Source organism: Myotis daubentonii, chromosome 20 (assembly GCF_963259705.1).
Source record: "Myotis daubentonii chromosome 20, mMyoDau2.1, whole genome shotgun sequence".
Taxonomy (NCBI): Eukaryota; Metazoa; Chordata; class Mammalia; order Chiroptera; family Vespertilionidae; genus Myotis; species Myotis daubentonii.
In genome coordinates, this window is record NC_081859.1 from 16,566,106 (window position 1) to 16,591,425 (window position 25,320).

General features: G+C 44.8%; 2 pseudogenes; one reads left to right on the forward strand and one right to left on the reverse strand.

The window, feature by feature from the left end:
- The window catches only part of LOC132222655 (immunoglobulin heavy variable 3-7-like), a 36,218-nt pseudogene that overhangs the window by 8,698 nt on the left and 2,200 nt on the right, over window positions 1-25,320 (reverse strand).
- Window positions 3,670-7,850, forward strand: LOC132222628 (disintegrin and metalloproteinase domain-containing protein 21-like; annotated as a pseudogene).

Here is a 25,320-nt window from a genome sequence, read left to right on the forward strand (position 1 = left end):
TCTAACTTTATAGAAATAATTCATACAGTTTTGAAATAAATAAAAATAAAGGAAAGCCATTCTCAATATCCTATATCTTAATTTATGATTTTACCTCCCAAGCACAAATAGGTGAGACTTTTGTAATACTTCATGTTGTGAATTTTGTGACTGTGTCTAAAGCTTCATATGCAAACCTTTTGATATGCATGCCCATGGCCTATTGCAGAGACCCCAAACTAGTTACATCAGAAATAGCCATGGCTTTAAGTGGAGAAAAGACACAAAATAAAAGCAGTGATCATATATGTGCAGAACTCTGAAACATTCATAAGTTGAAATGAACATGGAAGGAGTTAGACCTGTTTTCGACTCAGCCTAGTGTTATCAGTGATGTTGGGATTCAGAAGGAGGTGAGTGAAAAGAATTCCTACCATAGCATTTCTCATAGGAAAGGAAACTTCAACCCAGAGTGGAATCCCTCACTTCCAGCCCCTTTCTGCCCTTCCCTTGGGCGGCCACTGTGGTCAGAGGGTTCTGGGGTCTCTCACATACATGTTATATCCTTAATGTATAATTTATTAATTTTGCCTTCAGACATATGATTTGGAAATATATTCATTAGGTTTATATTTTAATTTGTTCAATGAAACCTGTGATGAGACAAAAGACTTTAATTTTGACCAAGGCTAATTTAATAATATTTTCTTTAATAGGACCTGTTTTGGGTGATTTTAAAAAAGAATTCCCCAGAAAATGCTGAGCCTCCACTGTCCATGTGGATTAGCTACAGCAGCCATAGGGACTAGAGCAGGTTTTGGTACCATAGGGGAGCACTACTGGGAAACTACCCATAAGTCTGGACGTGACGGTGGAACTGGGTGAGGGGAGGAATCTAGCCTTGTTTTGAGTCATATGACAGGAATATGCTTGATGTTCATGGACAGAGAGTTACTGGACATATGGGTTTAAAGCTTCCTCCAGTGAAGGCCCAGAAGGAAGTACAGGGCATGATAGAAACAGCTTGTGCTATCGTAGGAAATACCTGAATAATGATGAACAGGAGTTTGCAAGAAATAGAAACGTTAAAGATCATGCAGATAGGGATCAACAGAAATAAGGAACGTGTCATTGCACATTGGTGGGAAGGGGACCCCTATTTCCTACATGCACATTCTCACAGTGTCTCTGCTGTAGAAGGTAACACATTCCCAGGTCCAGGGGATCCAGCACTTGGGCATCTTTAGGGTCATTACTCACATGGTTTCACCCTGAATCACTCAAGCTGCATAATTCATTTGGGTCCCATCTCTGAAATCTCTCAACAGTGACAACAAAGAGTGAACACTCCACACTGGAGGAGCCATGGTGATGGTGTGTCTTTTTGAAGCGCCATTATTTCATTGGACCAGGACCCTTTCTTAGTCAATTGTCATCATCTTAACCATAATCATCATCATCATCATCATCATCATCATCATCATCATCATCATCGCCATCATCACCACTTGCTTACTTATAATCGTTCTACTCTTTTTCTGTAGGCATGATGCTTGTCTACACAGAATGACTTTTTATAGGAAAAGAAAGCATGAATCTCCTATTTCGATGTCATTGGGAAATTAAAGCCCCAAAGATTCAGCTTTATGTTGACACAAGGCCTTCTAAAAACTGTTGGCCTTGTATAAACTACAGATTCTGGCCAAGACATTGGACCATAACCTCTTCCCCATTCTATTATCACCATCACCACCTCCATCACAGTCATCATCATGATTTTCTTTATCATTCTCATCCTTATTTGCTTAATTACTATTCTTCTAATTTTCTGTAGACCTGGTGTTTGGACATACATAATGGCACTTTATGTAATTTTTTGCTCATTTTGTATAGTTGTTAAGTAAAATAGGTTGCCATATTCTATTTCATTTTTGACTGCTGACAACTGATGGCTTATTCTTGCCTCATCTCCATCTGCCACACACGAGAAATCAGATAAAAAAAGTCATGGTTCTGCCATTAGATGTCATTGTGAGATTGAAACCACACAAACCCCTGGAAGCAGAATTCCTCCTCCTCCCCCATCAGCTCAACAACATAAATCCCTGAGCCAGTCTCCTTTCCTGCCTCCATCAGAGCAGGTATGACTTGATGAAGGGCCTTTCCTATGCTTTTCAGGGATTTCAACTATGTGCATAATAAACATTCCATGTCCCCTTGGGTAAGTGTTTATCATCAGCCTAGACATCTGCACCAAGCTGCCCTGGTGTCACCTAATCTCAGTGCTATGGGGATGAAAAGTCAATGACCTTCACCATCAGGGTCCTTCTTCTCTAGCTTTGGGGTCTCATGACTCTGGTACCCCTTGTCCAGCACACACATGTCCTGCTGGCTGGCTGGGACCCTGAGCTGTGTGGGGCTGAGCTGCACTGTGAGTCAGCAGAGCTTCTGGTTAGAATTGGGGGACCTTGGTCAGAAGATATGATGTTTATTATTTGGGCAAGAGATTGTCTGAAAGACTTTCTGTGGTTCTTCCACATGAGAAAGTTGTCTCTATTTACTACAGACTTTGTAACTTAGAGACGTCAGAGGTAAGTGCAGAGTCAGGAATCCAGAGAGTTTCCCTGAGGGAAACTGTGACATGAAGGGGAAACCACACAGGAAACCAGCCCAAACCTCCAACTGCACCTGCTGCTGGGATGGTCCTTGTGTTCAGGAACTCTGAACGCCCCCTGGTGATCACAGCTCCTCCTGCAGGGAAGTTTGTGTGGGCTCACACTGACTTCCCCTCGTGATGTTTCTTGCACTGTAATACAAGGCCGTGTCCCTGGCTCTCAGGTTGTTCATTTGCAGTTACAGTGTGTTCTTGGGGTTGTCTCTTGAAATGATGAATCGGCCCTTCACAGAGTCTGCATAGTATTTCTGACTTACATCATTCCATATAAGTGCCACCCACTCTAGCCCCTTCCCTGGAATCTGACAGATCCAGTGCATGTCAGCGCTACTGAAGGTGAATCCAGAGGCTGCACAGGAGAGTCTCAGGGTCCCCCCAGGCTGCACCAAGCCTCCCCCAGACTTCAGCAGCTGCACCTCTCACTGGACACCTGCAAACACAAACATATCCTGGTCAGGATAACACTCATACTTCCACAGTTTCCTTCCTCATGCCCACTCACATACTCAGTGTCTCTTGTTCTCCATAAATTACCTCTTAATAGAGCCACAAGGAAAACCCAGCTGAGCCCAAACCTCATGGTGAGTGGTCTGTGTTCAGTCCTGTTCAAGGAATGGGAACACCTGGGATCCTAGGGCTGGGCTCTTGTCCCAGAGCTGCAGGCTCAGGGCTGGGCTGTTTTTTAATGAGCAAATAGGGCCCTATTTGCATATCCTTCTACTATATAGGAGTTTTGTGGCATGAAAGCATTTCAATAACAAAATACAAAATCATAAGGAGGTTTGAAGTTTGTCCAAGTTTCCACATCTTGTAAAAGTGAGCCCAGCGTGTGGGATGTGCTCTCCCCACTGGATTCCACTGCTCCCCTGAACCACGGCAGAGGGGGACCTGCCCAGTGAGGGTACAGAATCCTGATATGAGATGAGAGCATGGATGAGTGTCTGGTGTTACCCCCTTTAGGGATGGAGACAAGCACACACCTGGGAAAGTGACCACAGGGTGCAGGTCCTGTAAGGATGGACTCCTTGTACTCGGTGGGTGGTGCCTTTGGCCCTGAGGGTTTCTGGCTTCCTGACCTTCAAGGAGACAAAGAAGACAGAGTGTTGAGATGATGCTTTTCTGTCCCTGGGGCTCAGAGACACTGAGATGCTGGAGAGACTCATGGAGCTGATGGAGAGACTGTGGGTTCCCCACAATCAGGCTTCCATTTACTGAGGGCTTCTATGCAAAGGCAGCAATGGGAAACCTTAAGGATGTAATATAATTGAATATTTAGGGATATAATATAAGCCAGTATACCTGTGGTCAGTGAGAATGCTAGGATTTAAGGTTCATTACTCATCTCTGAAACATACATCTTTGCAGTTTAAATTCATATTCAATGCCATGGTGATATGAGTTACATTGATCACAGGGCCTGGTCCTTGGCAAGTTTGGTTATTACAATTCTGAGAGGTTGTTGTAAAGAGAGGACATCTCTGTGTTTGTATAGCGTTTAGATACTGGTTGGTAGTGACTGCATGTAATAAAAATATTTCAGAGTGTGGAGATGAAAACATGAACTCTACCAGCAGAGGAGCCCATAACCCACCTCCTCCTGTGGGACAGGAGCTCAGTGGGTCCTGAGCGTCCCCTGGTGTCCTGAGAGCACGTTTTCTTCCCATTGACCTCCCCTTATCCAGCCTGCATGTGGGGTCCCTTCCAGCAGAGCACTATGGACCCTGCTGTCCAAAAGATGTGATTGGATTTGGGACTTTTCAGATGGTGGCATTCAGATAAAATTGGACTTGGGTTCCTGCTTCCTTGAGTCAGCATTTGGGGGATGCTGGGATGCCTGTGGGGTGGATGTGAATATGTGAAAAGCTGAGGAGGCTGTGGTCCTCTGAAGCAGGCTTGCAGCCTGTGAATGTTGCATATTTGATTAATTTAGAGATCTTGAAATCCAACCATTTCCCAGGATAACCTGGGAGGTGAAGGGAGATTGGACTCCAGGAGAACAAGAGCCTGATGTGACCAGGGATCTCAGGTGACCTAGTCCTGGCTGTGGAGATGGAGGAGGAGGTTGATGACAAGGGATGCAGTTCTAGAAGCAGGAAAAGACCAGGGTGTGGGATCCCCTGTCTGAGACTGTTCGGGTGGCTGTCACAAAATGTCAAGAGCTGGAAAGGCGATAGACCACAAACATGTAGGTCCCACAGTCCTGGAGGCAGGATGTCCTCGAGAAAGGTGCCAGCATGGTGCCTTCTGCATAGGGATGCTCTCCTGTGTTTCTTTTTTAAATATTTTTTTTATTGATTTAGAAAGGAAGGGAAAGGGAGAGAGAGATAGAAACATCAAGGATGAGAGAGAATCATCAATCAGCTGCCTCCTGCATGCTCCCGACTGGGGATGGAGCCCACAACCTGGGCGTGTGCCCCTGACCAGAATCAAACCTGGGACCCTTCAATCAGCAGACTGATGCTCTATCCACTGACCCACACCAGCCACGGCTCTTCCTAGTTCTTATCTGACAAACTGGTGCAGGGTCCTCATGTGATGGGGAAGGAATGTGGGCCATCAGGACACTAGGAAGCAGAGAGCCCAATGTTTGGCCCTGGAAATACTCCCGTGACCACATTAAGCTCAAATAGTGACTATACGCTTTAATAAAAGGTAAATTGCCACCCTATGCAGGAAAACAATGATCACTGCTTATCATGACCTGTGAGTGAATATCCCATCCTCTCCTTAAGAAATTGCACAGTTGGATAAAAACATGTAAAATATTGGTTCTCTCCCACTGGGCACATGCAGAGGCCTGCTGTGTCCTCAGTGGAGAGCTGGTCAGCATATGCAGATGAAGCAACTTTCAAAGGCCAGTTGAGAACCACAGGGAAGGACTCCAGGGAACATGCCCAGGGCTCCCACTGGGCCAGAAGTCCTTCCCATGGTCACCAGCTGGAGGAGGAAAAGGTAACGCTCGTCCAGGAAGCCTCAGGTAGACACTGGGAGACGCTTCACTCACTAGGCCCAAAGAGCTTCCAAGCAGCAATCAGCAGGAGCTCAGGGTTGGAAACTTCTTAGCTGGAAATGAGAAGAAGACACATATAGTTACAGAATCAAACCATGTCAACACCTACGAGGGTAAAATGAGCAAAGCCCAGCTCACTGCCAAAGGCGTAGGGAGAAGTGGCCCCATAACAAGGAAAGCAGTTACCCCTGGGAAGTGACTCAGGCACACCGTGGCAAAGGGGTTGGTAGGGACTTTAACTGCTGAAACTACACAGCATGTGTGCAGGTCACTAGAGGGAAACCTGAGGTGTGCAGGGGAGTCATGGATCTGCTTCCTTCTCTCTTATTTCCACCTTAGCATTCAGACCCACCTCTCACTTCCCCCACATCCACCCCAGCTGAATTCATGTCCAGCCCCACCCACTGCCATGCCCTGTCATTGTTGCCTTAGCTGACCCAACCAGTGTAGGTTTCCTGTCACTATTTCCTTGGCAGGAAGTAGCCACGGCAGATGGTGGGGACCAGGCTTCACTGAGGACCCTTCCCCTCTCCGTTCCCATCAATGGTTCTCTCCCACCAAGGACCTGAGGCTGGCAGGGGGCCCCGTCACCCTGAGGATGCCCCTCTTGCTGCTTGGGCTCTGTGTGGTGCTGACTCTAGCCCAGTGTTCTCAAGGTCGTCCCTCCTGGCATTACACTTCCTCCGAGGTGGTGATTCACAGGAAGGAGCTGCACCATGGCAAAGGCCTGCAGGCCCCAGGCTGGCTTTCCTACAGCCTGAGGTTTGGGGGCCAGAGACACGTCCTCCACATGCAGCACAAGAGACTGTTTTGGCCTGGACAGCTGGTGATTAAGACTCAGGATGACCAGGGGGCCTTGCAGGTGGACTACCCTTTTTCCCTCTCTACTGTTACTACCTGGGCTACCTGGAGGATGTCCCTTTCTTCATGGTCACTGTGGACATGTGCTATGGGGGCCTGGAAGGCATCATGAAGGTGGACGACCTTGCCTATGAAATCAAACCCCTCAAGGATTCCCAGAGGTTTGAGAACGTTGTTTCTCAGATTGTAGCGACACCAACGCCACAGGACCCATGTTCAGGCTGGGACACAAGGCAGAGAGGCACCCCCTGTTCTCCAAAGTGAGTGCCAGGGCAGCCTCTGGGGCTAGCAGTAAGCTCTATTCATGTTCCCACAGAGGGAACATGAAAGCCTGTCTCAGGAGTTCCAATCCCATTATACTCTGTACACAAATATGTCAGAAAATATGCAATTCCTCGTATATCTAGGTAGTTTAATGGACTCCACATTCCGAGGTTTTGACATAAGATACTACATCAGCATCATGGTCATTTATAATGTGAGAGATGGAAAACATAGGCTATGAACAACTTTTTGGTGCCGGAGGGTCCATTTGCTCAGAATTATCCTTAAAACATTTTTACTCCTTTTCAGCCCTATTCAGGCTTAATGGTGCTTAAAGATGCACCCCATGTAATTTTAATCCATTTGTAAACAGTTTGTGCTCATGCAACAGTCTGGTCTATGGAGGTCACCTGTACAGATGTTATTTACTGTTGTTGGTTATAGCCACCCAGGAAGTCGTGAGGACTATGGGTGTGTTTTTGGATGAAAAGTCCTGTGTTTGCCAGCGAAAGAGCACCTGCATCATGAACAGGTGCCCTGTGTTGACAGATGCCTTTAACACCTGCTCCAAGGTACACCTACAAAACTCTTATAGTGCTGACCATGCAGAATGCCTCTACTTAACTGGATTTGCTTTTTCAAACTGAAGCCTGACAGTCACTTGATGTGGAAACTCTGTAGTAGAAGGCAAAGAGCAGTGTGACTGTGGGTACTTCAAGGAGTGTTATAGCAACTCCTGCTGTAAAATCGACTGCTGCGTCATGCCTGGAAGCATTGATAACAGAGAAATATGCTGCACAAACTGCACCTACGTGCCCACGGGGACGTTCTGCAGACCCATCCTGAACATCTGATACCTTCCGGAGTCCTGCATTGGGAAGTAGATGAGGTGCCCCGGAAATTTTTATTTGCACGATGGAACCCCGTACCCAGAGGATGGCTACTGTTGTCATGGAAATTGTATGGACCACTGTAATCACTGCAAAGAGATATTTGGCGAAGGCTCCAGATATTTGCTACTGCATCAATAGAAAGGCGGACTGATTCAGAAACTGTAACTAAGAGATTTAAGAGGTAAGTGCAGAATCTGGAATCCAGAGAGGTTCCCTGAGTGAAACTGTGACATGAAAAAGACACCACACAGGAAACCAGCCCAAACCTCCAACTGCACCTGCTGCTGGGATGGTCCTTGTGTTCAGGGACCCTGTGTGCTCCCTGGTGGTCACAGCCTCTGCTGCCGGGAGGTTTGTGTCTGAGCTCACACTGACTTCTCCTCACTGTGTCTCTTGCACAGGACTACACGACCTTGTCCTCGGCTCTCAGGCTGTTCCTTTGCAGATACAGCATGATCTTGGTGTTGTCTCTGGAGATAGTGAATTGGCCCTTCACAGAGTCTGCATAGTATGTGGTACTTTCATCACTATTAATGTATGAGACCCATGCCAGCCCCTTCCCTAGAGTCTGTCAGACCCATTTCATCCTGTAGCTACTGAAGGTGAATCCAGAGGTTGCAAAGGAGAGCCTCAGAGACACCCCCAGGAGGCACTGATCCTCCCACAGGCTCCACCAGCTGCACTTCACACTGGACACCTGCAAACACAAAGATGTTCTGGTCAGGAAACTCTCACATGTCCACTGTTTCTCTCACTCATGTCCACTCTCATACTCAGTGTCTCTTGTTCTTCTTACATTACCTCTTAAAAGAGTCACAAGGAAAACACAGCTGAGCCCAAAACCCATGGTGAGTGGTTTGTGTTTAGTCCTGATCAGGGAATGGGAATACTTGGGGATCCTTGGGCTGGGCTCCTGTTCCAGAGAGTCAGGGCTGGGCTAGCTTTTATGAGCAGAGGGGGCCATATTTTTATGTTTTCTGGATATATAGGGAGCTCTGGGGTTGGAATCTGACATAGGGCATTGTCTCAGAATGTGACATGTCCAAGGGTGCTGTCTGTTAACAATTACTCCTCACATCTGGGCCTGTGCCCTCCCCACTGGTCCCAAATACTCCTGGAGACATATACAAGGACTAAGGAAAAATTATTTTCATAAAAAGAAGGTGAAAAGGGTTTAAATGAGAGATGCCTTTGACTGTTAACAGTAATGACAAAGAAGAGAACCAACTTTCACAACCCAAGAAAGAAGTAAAAGTGCAGGAGGCTCATGTTCAGGAGACAGGAAGTTCCATCTGACACCATTTCCCCTACAGAGTGATCAGAGGATAAACTAAGACCAGAGTGTGAGCCTAGAGCCTGTGGACCAAGTGCTGGGGGAGAGAGGAGGGTCTGTGTGGGTCTTTGGGAACCAGAAGCATGAACTATAGAGACACAGAGCTCCCGGGTCCTATTCCTTCAGGCAAGTTTGGTGCTGGACGTGTAGCAGCTGCTCTGCCTCCTTTGTGGTGTTTATTCTCTAGTCTCTGTTGTAGATCCAGTTTCATACATTGGGATAACGAAGAAAATAATCATGATCAGGTGTGTTTAGGTGAAGTTGTTGGTAAAGATCAGGGAAGAATTATGTTTAATTTTTGGAAATTTGTTTTTGGAAATCTTAATGCAAATCACTGATGTGAAATAACAGATATAAATAAAATCACCTTTGATGTAAAGGATATTATTTTTCTCTGTCCATTGATTACAAAGTGAATAAATCATTCACATAATTGCCCATTCCTGGAGCTGATGGATCTAATTTCATAGAAACTTGGTCAGCCTTGGCAGTTCTGCCTTGCATTCACCACCAGTGTTTGTGTCTGTGAGGACACATGACTGGTTCTAACCAGGGAGCAGGAGGGCAGTTTGGGCTTTCCTGCTTCATCAACTGCTCATTTCAGAAGCACCATCTGCTCCCTCTCCAGTCCCTACTCATGTCTGCATGTGGCCCTTGGTAGTGCCATCGCCATGTCCATATATGATGGGCATCCCCTGGAACCTGAAGTCCATTCATGGCATGGACCAATGAGCAACAAGGGAAAAGCCACCCCGAGCATGGCGATAAATGACCATGGACTGGAATTCACATCTGAGAAGGCACACCTCCAGATTGTCCCTTCATTTTGTTGTGATTTCTTCATTGTTTTCCCAGTTAAATGTGTCTCCCTTTTTCCTGAAATAGCCACACATAACATTCGGAGACATTCAGGGAAGAAAGCACTGGCTTGAAAATTAACCCAAGTTCCAGGTTCCAGGTGAGATCCTGTTACATTGCTGAGTTCATTTATTAAGTCTAGTAGTTTTTCGATGGAATCTTTAGGGCAGTGATGGTGAACCTATGACACGAGTGTCAGAGGTGACACGAGAACTCATTTTTTTGGTTGATTTTTCTTTGTTAAATGGCATTTAAATATATAAAACAATATCAAAAATATAAGTGTTTGTTTTACTATGGTTGCAAATATCAAAAAATTTTCTATATGTGACATGGCACCAGAGTTAAGTTAGGGTTTTCAAAATGCTGACACGCCGAGCTCAAAAGGTTCACCATCAGTACTTTAGGGTTTTCTATATATAACTAGTGGCCCAGTGCACAAAAATTTGTGCACTCGGGCGGGGGGAGTGTCCCTCAGCCCAGCTTGCGCCCTCTCTAATATGGGACCCCTGGAAGGATGTCCTACTGCCAGTTTACAGGGATCAGGCCTAAACTAGCAGTCGGACATCCCTCTCACAATCTGGGACTTCTGGCTCCTAACCACTCACCTGCCTGCCTGCCTGATTGCCCCTAACAATTCTGCCTGCCAGCCTGCTTGCCCCCAACTTCCCCCCGCCACCAGTCTACTCACCCCCAAATGCCCCCCCAGCCTGATCAGCCCCAACTGCCCCCTGTACCAGTGTGCTCACCCCAACCACCCTCCCCCGCTGGCCTGCTCACCCCTAACTGTCCCCCTGCTGGCCTGCTTGCCCCCAACTGCCCCCCTGCTGGCCTGCTCACTCCAAATGGCTCCATCTTCTATTCCATTTGTGTCCTTTCCAGCCCTAAGTTAATGCCCTGTCCTTAATATGTGGTTATGAGATGTCTCTGTGACTGAGTTTGTTGGGAGCCATTAGAAATATTGACTTAGACAAAGCCATCTTAAAAACTATAAGTTTCTGGTTCCTCCAGAAACTCCTAATTACCAGAAACCACCTGTGTCTTGCAAATTGGCCAGCAGTTAAAGATAAACTATCCTCACACAGCCGCTAAATCACACATCTCCGCTGATAAGCACATCCACCAGGAACCTAATAAATCTCTAGTAATAGGTTACTGCCCATAGACCCCTTTACCCACCCCCCTTCCCTAAAACAGTATATATTCTGCCGCGGTGAGAATAAAGTTTGAGGCTTGATCAGGACTTGTCTTGCCTCCATTCTTTCGTGTCCCTTGTTTGTTTCATTCTCCTAGGGTGTCTCTTCGTTCCCCCGTTGTTGTCCCGCGGGTCAGGGCAGTCTGGCGCTCAACGTGGCAACTTGGGGACCCCCTGCGAGAATGTCTGCTTGAAGCGTCTGGCCAGGCACCCCTTAGAGTCGTCACGCAGTATTGACTCACGAGTGAAGACTCGGCATCTTGATCGCCACGGTCTCGCCCACCTGTGAGACAGATCGTTGTGAAGGTAAGCAGACAAAACTTTTCAAACAAGAATTTCAAAATACCTCTTGAGAGCCTTCACCCTCTTTGGCACCCCCTTTGGCTGGCCTTTTTAGTTTTCTTGATCTCCCTCCAATCCACTAATAAGCGCTTCACCTCGCCGTTCGGGGAAGAATGAAAGGTACCGGAGACCGGCAGTGAAAACTCTGAATCACTGGGAAAAGTAATTTTTCTCTGGCCCGACCTGTGTCACCCTCTCTGGCAAACTCTGAGCTTGCTATGTCTTAGTGGTTGCTATCCTGGTATGGGGCTTATACATCCCGACCTATGACACGCGAGCAGAGGCCGTAAGGTAAAAGGAGAGCGGTTACATAAGGATCACCAGAGATTTAAGAAATTCTCAGCTGACCTGGCACGGGGCTTATACATCCCAGAGGCTTACGTGGAGGAGGAAATCTTGAGAACTACCCAGCCAAAATAATGGGCAACTCATTGAACTCTCATGAGGTATTTCTAGGTGGGCTCAAGGAATCCCTCAGGACACGGGGAGTAAGGGTTAAAAGAAAGGATCTTAGACAATTCTTCTCCTTTATTCATGAGACCTGCCCATGATTCCCCCTAGAGGGCACTATTGACCATAGACGATGGAAAAGAGTAGGCGATGCCCTTCAGGATTTCTATCAAACCTTTGGCCCTGAAAAGATCCCTGTCTCTGCCTTCTCCTATTGGAATCTTATCCAGGATATCCTTAAAGTCCATCCTAAAGACCCTGACATCCAAGATATAATAAAAACAGCGGAAACGGCCCTTAGGGATAGCTCCCGGCCACCCTCTACCTGCCCCTCAGTATCTGTTGATATCCCTGAGGAGCCCACGCACTCTCCAAAGAAATCACTAAATCTCAGCCTGACAAAAAATCTCCAGACATCTGTAATAAACCTGAACCCCCTCCCCCTAAAATCTCAAGTACCTATCCTTCCCTCACCTCCCGAAGACATCTGGAGGACCACCTGTCTCCAGAGGATGAGAAAACCTTAGAAGATCAGGCCGCCCATTATCACAATAATAAAGACCCCTGGCGTTTTACAGCGCTGGCTCTTCGTAGCACCTCTGGTAAATCCTTTAGGCCCCCTCCTTACAACCCCGACCCCTCACCAAACATCCCTATCTTTCGAATTCCAGCCCTGGAACCATTCCGCGGCCCCCCTCCCTCCCCCGATCCTATCCGGCAAGCTAAAATCTCCCTAACCCAAGAAATTTCCTCACTAAAGGAAATTCTACAGCAAAAACGCGAACACATCCAACTTGTCAAAGAAATCCGAGCCCTCAAGGCTGAACTCACATCCCTAAGCCCCAACCAACCCACCCAGCCTCCTAAAAAGCCCACAAAAAATCTAAAATCTAAAACCCCTGACCTCGCATTTCCAGTTACCCGTAGTCACAACTCCGGACCTCCTCCGGAGGACGTACCTCTCCCTGAGGAAGTGTGGGAGGGGGACTTCCCTGACTCGCAACACCGGGACCAAAATTCTGCAGATGAAGCCTCGGATACAGAGGACTCCAATTCAGACCAGGAGCAAACAAAAAACCAAGCTAAAGGCCAAAAATACCGCCACTTAAACCTAAAACACTTAAAAGACTTAAAAGCGGCGGTAACCAATTATGGCCCCACTGCCCCTTTCACCCTAGCCTTAATCGAAAGCCTGAGCGATGGATGGCTGATCCCTAAAGATTGGTTTTCCCTGGCTCGAGCCACGTTAGCAGGAGGGTAGTATGTCCTATGGCGTACAGACTTTGTGGAAAACTGCCGCGAGACCGCGCAGCGCAATAGTGAGAGTAAGACCTCTCGCTCATGGACTAGGGATAAATTACTTGGGCGCAGCCCCTATGACACCAATGAAGCTCAAGCAGCCTTCCCCCCGGCCTTTTAGCCCAAATCCAAAACGCAGCCCTTAGGGCTTGGCGGCGCCTTCTGCCTAAAGGTTCAGCTACCACCTCCTTAGCAAAAATTCGCCAGGGCCCTGATGAACCGTACAGTGATTTCCTCAGCCGCCTAACTGACGCGGCTGAAGGACTAGTCGGGGAAGGAGAAACAGAAAGCGCTTTTATTAAACACCTGGCCTATGAAAATGCTAACCCGTCTTGCCAGGAGACTATACGACCCCATCGCTGTGGCAGTCTCTCTGATTATATCAAACTTCAAAGGTCCAATGCAGCGATATCAATGGAAAGTCCTCCCCCAAGGCATGGCAAACAGCCCCACACTCTGTCAAAAATTTGTTGCCCAAGCCGTAGACCCTCTCAGGACACGATGGCCCTATATCTATATTATCCATTATATGGATGATATCCTCTTAGCAGGAGCTTCCACCTCCGAGATACTCAAATGCAGCCAAGAATTAACCCACCACCTCACTTCCTTTGGGCTCCAAATTGCCCCTAAGAAAATACAGCTTAAAGATCCCTACTATTACCTAGGTTTTGAGTTAAACTCCAATAAAATCACCACACAGAAAATTCAACTAAAAACCTCGCATTTACACACCCTTAATGACTTTCAAAAATTCTTAGGCGATATCAACTGGCTTAGACCTTATCTCAAACTCACCACTCATGACTTAAAACCCCTCTTTGATATTCTACAAGGAGATTCAGACCCGTTGTCCCCCCGTACTCTCTCCCCAAAAGCAAGAGAAACTCTCCACATAATTAACAAAGCCATACAACAGCAAATAACATTCATTTCATACAATAAACCCTTCACCTTCATTATTTGTGCTACACCCCATACTCCCACTGGACTTTTATGGCAAGATAACCCCCTCTTGTGGGTTCACCTACCCTCTTCCCCATCTAAAGTACTTATCTCATATCCCTCCCTAGTTGGTCTCCTCTTAAAAATTGGCAGAGAAAAAAGCCGACACCATTTTGGCAAAGACCCTGATCAACTCATTCTTCCCTATACTAAAGAACAAATAAACTGGCTCTCACAAAATGAGGATGATTGGGCTATATCTCTCTCCTCGTTCCAGGGAAAGATTGATAACCATTATCCCCCTCATAAACTAATCCATTTTGCCCGTTTACATCCATTTATATTTCCTAAAATCACCTCAAAAATACCACTAAAACAACCTTCCCTGGTATTTACAGATGGATCCTCTAGTGGTATAGCTGCTTATATCATTGACAACCAACCTTATACCACCCCATCCCCCTTCAAGTCCGCACAACTTGTTGAATTATATGCAATCCTCCAAGTATTCATAAAATTACCTAACACCCCCTTTAACCTCTACACTGATAGCGCTTATATAGCACTCTCAATACCCTCACTAGAAACAGTACCCTATATCAAGCCATCTACTAATGCAGTCCCACTCTTCCACCAGCTCCAGGCCCTTATCATAGAAAGAAATGTTCCCTTTTATATAGGGCACCTAAGAATTGCCCCTTAAAAATGCTCTGGTATTCTCTACCCTGGTACTTTTGGATAGGAATTCTCCTTGGCTTTTTACTTATATTCATCTCAGTCCTCCATGAGTGTAGGCGCAACCCTAATCTGATACCTGGAGGAAGACACTTTTGTCCCTGTTGGGCCACTGATGTATAAACCTCCTACAATTATAATGCTCCCTCGGACGGTTGTTATTCTCTCCGTCCTTCTACCTACTGCCCTTGGTGGGCTGCAGTCCCCTCCGAACTTAGATGAACTATCCAAAGTGCTTTTTGGGCCTCCCTGCGACTGCAGGGGAGGTCACACTGCGGTGACACCCCGGACATGCCAATACACCCAAACAACTGATTGTGGCTCCGTTACTGCTTACCTTATCTCTGAGCCTCTAATGGCAGGAGGATACAAAACAAGCTGGAAATGTGTAGAAAAGCCCAAAATCATACCCCCGATTAATGATAGGCCAGGGCCTTGTCCCTTGGACTGCCAAACAGTCACTCAGATGCACTCTACCTGCTATAACACCGTTCAACAGTGCACTAATTCAGAGGGCAAAATACAACTCACCGCTATTCTACAAAGAACATATAGTGGCTCGTTTGGAGGTGAGTATGATCACTCCTCCAACAGGGGACATTCTAAATATGCCCAAGCCTCTTGCCGCAGCAAAATTGGCAAACCCGTTTGCTGGCCGCTGCAGGCACCTATCCATGTGTCTGATGGTGGCAGACCGACAGACAGGGTTAGGGAAGCCATAGTTCAAAAACAAATTGAAGAAATTTCCAGAAATATGTATCCCCCTGTAAATTACCACCCCTTGGCCTTACCCAAGTCTCGAGGCGTAGATCTCGACACCCAAACCTCTGACATATTAACAGCCACATTTCAAGCTTTAAATACTACCAATCTCTCCCTCGCAGAAGACTGCTGGTTATGTATGACTCTTGGCACAGCTATGCCCCTTGTCATACCGGATAATAATGTTACCGCCATCACTTCCTATAACAATTGTACCCTTAGTTTACCCTTTAGAACTCAGCCTATTGCATTCAACTTGTCATCATGTTTACAAAAAGAACCCAAAAACAATAGCTATGATTTAGATGTAGGATTCGTCAGCTTTACAAATTGCTCTTCTATTAGTAATTATAGTTCCCCCCTCTGTCCTGCTCCAGGACGAGTATTTGTATGTGGGGGAAATATGGCTTACACGGCCCTACTTATAAATTGGACAGGATTATGTGTACAGGCCAGTATTCTCCCGGATATTGACATCATCCCAGGAGGAGAACCTGTCCCCCTGCCCAGCCTTGATTACATCGCTGGATGCAGTAGCTACTGGTCAATTTATCCCTTTACTTATTGGCCTAGGAATCTCTGGCGCTGTAGCTACTGGTACAGCTGGGCTAGGAACAGCATTACATACCTATAACAAATTATCTAACCAGCTAATTGATGATGTCCAAGCTCTCTCAGGCACTATCAATGATCTCCAAGATCAGATAGATTCATTAGCTGAAGTAGTACTACAAAATAGAAGAGGGTTAGATTTGCTCACAGCAGAACAGGGAGGAATATGCTTAGCCCTACAGGAATGCTGCTGCTTCTATGCCAACAAATCCGGGATTGTCCGAGACAAGATAAAGAAGTTACAAGAAGATCTAGTGAAAAGACGGAGAGAATTATTCGAGAACCCCCTTTTGAGCAGATTGAACGGACTCCTGCCCTACCTGCTTCCTGTTCTCGGCCCCCTTATAAGCCTTCTCCTAATCCTAGCTTTCGGCCCCTGGGCTTTTAGAAAATTAACAGACTTTGTAAAACAGCAGGTTGATAGCGTCCTGGCCAAACCCATTCAGGTACACTACCATCGTCTAGCCATGTTAGACCGTGAATGTGATTATAATGACTGCTAAAACTCACTCCCTGCGGGGACAGCATGACGCCAGAGGGATGCTTGCCTACTCCCCATAGAAGGAGAAAGGCATGGGCACCGACCTGGGTGCATGGCAAAGCACTGCAAGGGAAGGTCACAAAAATTTTCGACCGCCTCTGGATTTCCCTGTGAGCACACCTGGTTTGCATAGAGGTTGGTATCCATACATAACTATCGGCTCTGCCTCTCCTCCCCAAAAGATACCAAGAGCCACTGACGGTGGGATCCCACCATCCCATGGGAGGAACCAGGTCCCTACTCCCCCAGTCGGTTAAAGCCCATCCTTAATAAAGAAAAAGGGAGGAATTGTTGGGAGCCATTAGAAATATTGGCTTAGACAAAGCCATCTTAAAAACTATAAGTTTCTGGTTCCTCCAGAAACTCCTAATTACCAGAAACCACCTGTGTCTTGCAAATTGGCCAGCAGTTAAAGATAAACTACCCTCACACAGCCGCTAAATCACACATCTCCACTGATAAACACACAGCCATCCGGAGCCTGCTAAATCACACATCTCCGCTGATAAGCACATCCACCAGGAACCTAATAAATCTCTAGTAAAAGGTTACTGCCCATAGACCCCTTTACCCACCCCCCTTCCCTAAAACAGTATATATTCTGCCGCGGTGAGAATAAAGTTTGAGGCTTGATCAGGACTTGTCTTGCCTCCATTCTTTCGTGTCCCTTGTTTGTTTCATTCTCCTAGGGTGTCTCTTCGTTCCCCCGTTGTTGTCCCGCGGGTCGGGGCACTGTCTGACGAGCAGCAGCTGGGTAAGCAGCCTGCCCCCATCTGAGGAGCTGTAGACACATGAGCAAACAGCTCCCATACAGGGTGCAGCAGCTGCGCCTGCAGCTCAATCCGACCCAAGGTGCAGCAGTCACCCGAGCAGCTCGCCCCTGCCTGAGGAGTAGCAGCCACACGAACAGCCAGACAGACCACATCTGAGGAGCGGTAGCCCTGCAGAGCCCACACTGGTCCAAGGAGCAGCAGCCAAATGCAGTATGTACCTGTCCAATGAGCAGCAGCTGGGTGTGCATCCCTCCCCCATCTGAGGAACAGCAGGCACACGTGCAGCTCACCCCCACCTGAGGAGCAGCAGCCACGCAAGCAGCCTGCACCCATATGAGGAGCAGTAGCCCTGTAAGCAACCTGCCCCTGTCCAAAGAGTGGCAGCCTCAGGACCAGCCTGCCCCATCTGAGGAATAGCAGCGGCATGCAGCCACCCCCAATACAAGAAGCAGCAGCCACGTGAGCAGTCCGAGCCCATCCGAGGAGCAGAAGCCACGTGAACAGCCCACTCCTGTCCAAGGAGCTGCAGCCATGCTCAGCCCGTCCCCACCTGAAGAGCAACAGCCTCATGATCAACCCAACCCTGTCCAAGGAACAGCAGCTGTGCGAGCAGCCTCACCTACCAACCAGAGGAGACACCACTGCTGTGAACAACACCCAGCAGAGGAGCTGCTGCCAACTGAGAAGCAGCCACTACTGCGACCACTTGAGCAACTGCAGCCCGAGGAACCACTGCCACCCAAGGAGCAGCCCCTGCATGACCCGATATCTAGATCAGTGGGTGAGACCAAAAATGGGCAGACAAAGAAACCCCCAAAGGAAAAAAAAATGAGAAATCGCCAGAAAAGCGGCTAAGTGAAACAGAGGCATGAAATGTGGCAGAAAAAGAATTCAAAATAAGGGTCCTTCATCCAGAAAGCCAAGAGACATATGAAAACATGCTCAAAGTCACTAATCATCCGAGAGATGCAAATCAAAACAGCAATGAGGTACCATCTCACACCTGTCAGACTGGCTATCATCAACAAATCAACAAACGACAAGTGCTGGAGAGGATGTGGAGAAAAAGGAACACTTGTGCACTGCTGGTGGGAATGCAGACTGGTGCAGCCACTATGGAAGACAGTATGGAGTTTCCTTAAAAAACTGAAAATGGAACTCCCATTTGACCCTGTGATCCCACTTCTAGGAATATATCCCAAGAAACCAGAAACACCAATCAGAAAGGATATATGCACCCCTATGTTCATAGCAGCACAATTCACCATAGCTAAGATCTGGAAACAGCCTAAGTGCCCATCAGTAGATGAATGGATTAGAAAACTGTGGTACATCTACACGATGGAATACTATGCTGCTGTAAAAAGGAAGGAACTCTTACCATTTGCAACGTCATGGATGGAACTGGAGAGCATTATGCTAAGTGAAATAAGCCAGTCAATGAAGGAAAAATACCACATGATCTCACTCATTCATGGACAATAGAGACCATTATAAACTTTTGAACAATAATAGATACAGAGGCAGAGCTGCCTCAAACAGATTGTCAAACTGCAGCGGGAAGGCCGGGGATGGTTGGGGGGCAGGAGGTAGGGGGGTAAAAGATCAACTAAAGGACTTGTATGCATGCATATAAGCATAACCAATGGACATAAGACACTGGGTGATAGGGGAGGCTAGGGGACTGTCTAGGGCGGGGGGATAAAATGGATACATATGTAATACCCTTTGTAATACTTTAAGCAATAATAAAAAAAAATAAGGGTCCTAGAGTGCATAAACCGGTGGGAGGAAAAAATCAACGTATGTAAGAATCAAGAAGAAATGGATGAAAAAATCAATAACTTATGTAAGAATCAAGAAGAAATTAAGGGTGATATAGCTGCAATAAAAAACACCATGGAAAGTTTCAAAAGTAGGCTAGGAGAAGCGGAGGACTGAATTAGCGAATTAGAAGACAGGGAATCAAAACACACCCAAACTGAACTGCAATTGGAGAAAAAAATTAAAAGACAGGAGGAGAGCCTAAGTGAGCTATGGGACAACATGAAATGAAACAACATACGAATAATAGGGGTTTCAGAACAACAGGAAGAGGAACAAGGATTAGAAAACCTATTTGAAGAAATAATGTCAGAAAACTTCCTGAGGTGGAGAAGAAAAAAGTCACACAAGCACAGAGAGTCCCAAGCAAGATGAACCTGAAAAGACCCACACCAAGACACATCATAATTACCATGGCCAATGTTCAGGAAAAAGAATCTTACAGGCTGCAAGAGAGAGACAGAAAGTTACATACAAGGGATCTCCCACTAGATCATCCAATGATTTCTCAAAAGAACACATCAGGCCAGAAAAGAACGGGCAGAAATTTACAAAGTGATGCAAAGCAAAGGACTGAATCCAAGAATACTCATTCCAGCAAAGCTATCATTCAAAGTTGAATGGGAAATAAGAAGCTTCACAGACAAAAAAAAAAAAAAAAAAAAAAAAAAAAAAGGCTAAGGGAGTTTATCACCACCAAGCCAGCAATGCAAGAAATGCTAAAGGGACTGGTGTAAAAATAAGAAATAAGAAGCTAAGAAAGAAAACAGGCAGAAAAATAAAAATGTATACAAACAAATACCTATCAATAATAACTTTAAACGTAAATGGACTAAATGCTCCATTCAAAAGACATCGAGTGGCTGAATGGATAAAAAATATGACCCATACATTTGCTGTCTACAAGAGACACACCTCAGAATAAGGGACTCATAGAGACTGAAAGTGAAGGGATGGAAAAATATCTTTCAGGCAAATGGAAATGAAAAAAAAAAGAAGGGGTAGCAATACTTATATCGGACAAAATAGACCTCAAAGTAAAGGCCATAACAAGAGATAAAGAAGGCCACTTCATAATATTAAAGGGATTGATACAACAAGAGGATATAACCCTGATAAACATATATTTACCCAATGTAGGAGCACCCAAATACATTAAAAAACTCCTGGAAGATAGCAAAGGAGAGATCGACAACAATACAATCATAGTAGGGGACTTTAATACACCACTGACATCACTTGATAAATCTTCTAGACAAAAAAATCAGCAAAGAAACAGCAATCCTAAATGACTCACTAGATCAGATGGACTTAATTGACATATTCAGAACATTTCACCCCATAGCTGCAGAATATACATTCTTCTCTAGTGTACTAGGGACATTTAAAAAAAATAGACCACATATTGGGTCACAAGCAAAGTCTCCCCAAATTCAAGAAGATTGAAATCATACCAAGCATCTTCTCAGACCACAATGGCATATTATTAGAAATAAACCAATAAAAACAATCCAAAACATTCAAACACTTGGAAGCTGAATAGCATGTTATTAAATACTGATTGGGTTACCAATGAGATCAAAGAAGAAATTAAAAACATCCTGGATGCCGAAACCGGTTTGGCTCAGTGGATAGAGCGTCGGCCTGCGGACTGAAAGTCCCAGGTTTGATTCCGGTCAAGGGCATGTACCTGGGTTGCGGGCACATCCCCAGTAGGAGATGTGCAGGAGGCAGCTGATCGATGTTTCTCTCTCATCGATGTTTCTGGCTCTCTATCTCTCTCCCTTCCTCTCTGTAAAAAATCAATAAAATATATTTAAAAAAAATAAAAATAAAAACATCCTGGAAACTAATGACAATGAAAACACCACAATCCAAACCTATGGGACACAATGAAAGCAGTCCTGAGAGGGAAATTTATAGCTCTACAGGCCTATCTCAAAAAACAAGAAAAAATGGTAGTGAATCATCTAACTCTACAACTCAAAGAATTAGAAAGAGAGCAACAAGAAAACCCCAGAGTGAGCAGAAGGAAGGAGATAATAAGGATCAGAGCAAAAGTAAATGACATAGAGACCAAAAAAAAAAAAAAATACAGAAAATCAATGAAACCAAGAGCTGGTTCTTTGAAAGGATAAACGAGATTGATAAACCTCTAGCCAGGCTCTCCAAGAAGCAAAGAGAGATGACCCAAATAAACAAAATCAGAATTGACAGAGGTGAAATAACAGCAGACCCTACAGAAATACAAATAATTGTTAAAAAAAATACTATGAACAACTCTACTTCAACAAACTAGACAACCTGGAGGACATGGACATATTCCTAGAAAAATACAACCTTTCAAAACTCAATCAAGAAGAATCTAAAAATCTCAATAGGTCAAATACTATGGAAGAAATTGAAGCAGTAATCAAAAAGCTTCCAGCAAACAAAAGCCCGGGGCCATATGGCTTCACAAGGGAGTTTTACCAAACATTCAAGGAAGAACTAAAACCTATCCTCCTCAGACTACTACAAAAAATTCAAGAGGAAGGAACACTTTCAAGCTCATTCTATGAAGCCAGCATCACCCTAATACCAAAACCAGGTAAAGACAACACAATGAAAGAGAATTCAGGCCAATATCCCTCATGAACTTCGATGCCAAAATCCTCAACAAAATCTTAGCAAATCGGATCCAGCAGTACATCAGAAAGATCATACACCATGACCAAGTAGGATTTATCCCAGGGATGCAAGGATGGTACAATATCCGCAAATCAATAAACGTGATATATCACATAAATAAATCGAGAAGAAAATAACACATGGTCATATCAATTGATGCAGAGAAAGCATTTGACAAAATCCAACACCCATTTCTGATAAAAAAACTCTCAGCAAGGAGGGAATAGACGGATCATACCTCAACATAATAAAAGCTGTATATGACAGGCCCACAGCCAACATCATACTCAATGGACAAAAACTAAAACCATTTGCCCTAAGAACAGGAGCAAGACAGGGATGCCCACTCTCATCACTCATGTTTGACAAGGTACTGGAAGTACTAGCCATTGTACTTAGACAAGAAGAAGAAATAAAAAGGAATCCAACTTGGAAAAGAAGAAGTAAATCTGTCCTTATTCGCAGATGACATGATATTATACATAAAAAACCCTAAAGACTCCATCAAAAAACTATTAGACTTGATAAATGAATTCGGCAATGTAGCAAGATACAAAATTAACGCCAAGAAATATATGGCATTTCTATACACCAATAGTGAACTTACAGAAAGAGAGGCTAAAAAAAACAATCCCATTTACCATCACACCAAAAAATTAAGATACTTAGGAATAAATTTAACTAAAGAGGTAAAAGACCTCTACACAGAAAACTACAGGATGTTGAAAAAAGAGATATAGGAAGACATAAACAGATGGAAGAACATACCATGTTCATGGATTGGTAGAATCAACATCATTAAAATGTCCGTACTACCCAAAGCAATCTATAAATTCAACACACTTCCAATTAAAATACCAACGGAATATTTCACAGATTTAGAATGAACTCTCCAAAAATTCATCTGGAATTTAAAAAGGCCCTGAACAGCTGCAGAGATCCTGAGAAAGAAGAACAAAGTAGGTGGGATCTCAACACCTGATATCAAGCTGTATTACAAAGCCACTGTTCTCAAAACTGCCTGGTACTGGCACAAGAACAGACATATAGATCAATGGAATAGAATAGAGAACCCAGAAATCGACCCGAACCAATATGCTCAATTAATATTTGACAAAGGAGGCGAGAACATACAATGGAGTCAAGACAGTCTCTTCGCCCTGACCAGTTTGCCTCAGTAGCTACAGTGTTGGCCTGTGGACTGAAGAGCCCCAGGTTCAATTGTGGTCAAGGTCATGTGCCTTGGTTGAGGGCATAACTCCAGTAGGGGGTGTGCAGGAGGCAGCTGATGGATGTTTCTCTCTCATGGATGTTTCTAACTCTCTATCCTTTTCCATTCCTGTCTGTAAAAAATCAATAAAATATATTTTAAAAAAAGACAGTCTCTTCAATAAATGGTGTTGGGCGAATTGGACAGATGTATGCAAAAAAATGAAACTAGACCACCAACTTACACCATACACAAAAATAAACTCAAAATGGATAAAGGACTTAAATGTACGAAGGGAAACCATAAAAATACTAGAGTAATCCAAAGGCAACAAAATCTCAGACATATGCCGAAGCAATTTCTTCACCAATACAGCTCCTAGGGCACTAGAAACTAAAGAGAAAATAAACAAATGGGACTACATCAAAATAAAAAGCTTCTGCACAGCAAAAGAAACAACAAGAAAGACCACTGCATGGGAGAATATATTTGCCAATGTCATATCTGATAAGGGCCTAATCTCCAACATTTATAGGGAACTCATACAACTTAACAAAAGGAAGATAAACAATACAATTTAAAAATGGGCAAAGGACCTAAATAGACACTTTTCAAAAGAGGAAATTCAGAAAGCCAAGAGACATATGAAATCATGCTCAAAGTCACTAATCATCTGAGGGATGCAAATCAAAACAACAATGAGGTATCATTTCACACCTATCAGAATGGCTATCATCAACAAATCAACAAACAACAAGTACTGGAGAGGATGCGGAGAAAAGGAAACACTCGTGCACTGCTGGTGGGAATGCAGACTGGTGCAGCCACTATGGAAGACAGTATGGAGTTTCCTCAAAAAACTAAAAATGGAACTCCCATTTGAACCAGTGATCCCACTACTAGGAATATATCCCAAGAAAGCAGAAACACCATTCAGAAAGGATATATGCACCCATATGTTCATAGCAGCACAATTTACCATAGCAAAGATCTGGAAACAGCCTAAGTGCCCATCAGCAGATGAATGTATTAGAAAACTGTGGTACATCTACACGATGGAATACTATGCTGCTGTAAAAAAGAAGGAATTCTTACCATTTGCAACAGCATAGATGGAACTGGAGAGCATTATGCTAAGTGAAATAAGCCAGTAAATGAAAAAAACATACCACATAATCTCACTCATTTATGGATAATAAAGACCATTATAAACTGATGAACAAAAATACAGAGGCAGAGCAGCATCAAACAGACTGTCAAACTACAGTGGGAAGGGTGGGGAGGGTTTGGGGGCGGGAGGTCGGGTAAGAGGTCAACTGAAGGACTTGTATGCATGCATATAAACATAACCAATAGACATAAGACATTGGGGGGTAGGGGAGGCTGTGGGAATGTCAAGGGGGGGAAGGAAACATATGTAATACTCTTTGTAATACTTCAAGCAATAAAAAGAAAAGAAACATACTGATAGAAAACAAACAAACAACAAAATAAAACAAAACAAAACAAAAACAAAAAAAAACTGAGATGTGTCTGAGCTCTATCATCATTCCCAGTGGAACATGCACAGGGTCCTCCCTGGACTTGGAACTGTGGATGAAAGGGGCCACATGCTAACTTGACAGCTCAGGGAAGGCCTGCAAACTCAGAGACCTAAAGTCACCACAAAGGATGGTCTGAAATTAAACTTGAACTAAAAGCAGTTATGGTGGGTAGTTAAGTCCTAGGCTGGTATCTTCACTGACAAAGTCAACCTTGACCTTAACTGAGCCGATTTGTCTTTTTGCATCCTATCTAATAAAAGAGAAAAATGGTAATTGGCGTACAACGATACCCTTTTCATTGGCTAATCAGGGCTATATGCAAATTAACTGCCAACTATGATTGGCAGTTAACTGCCAACTATGATTGGCAGTTAACTGCCAACTATGATTGGCAGTTAACTGCCAACTAAGATTGGCAGTTAACTGCCAACAAGATGGCGGTTAATTTGCATATGTAGGCACAATGCAGGGAGGCGAAAGGGAAAGCAGGAAGAAGCCCCCTGCCACTGACAGTGATCGGAAACCCAGGGGGGAGCTAAGAGCTGG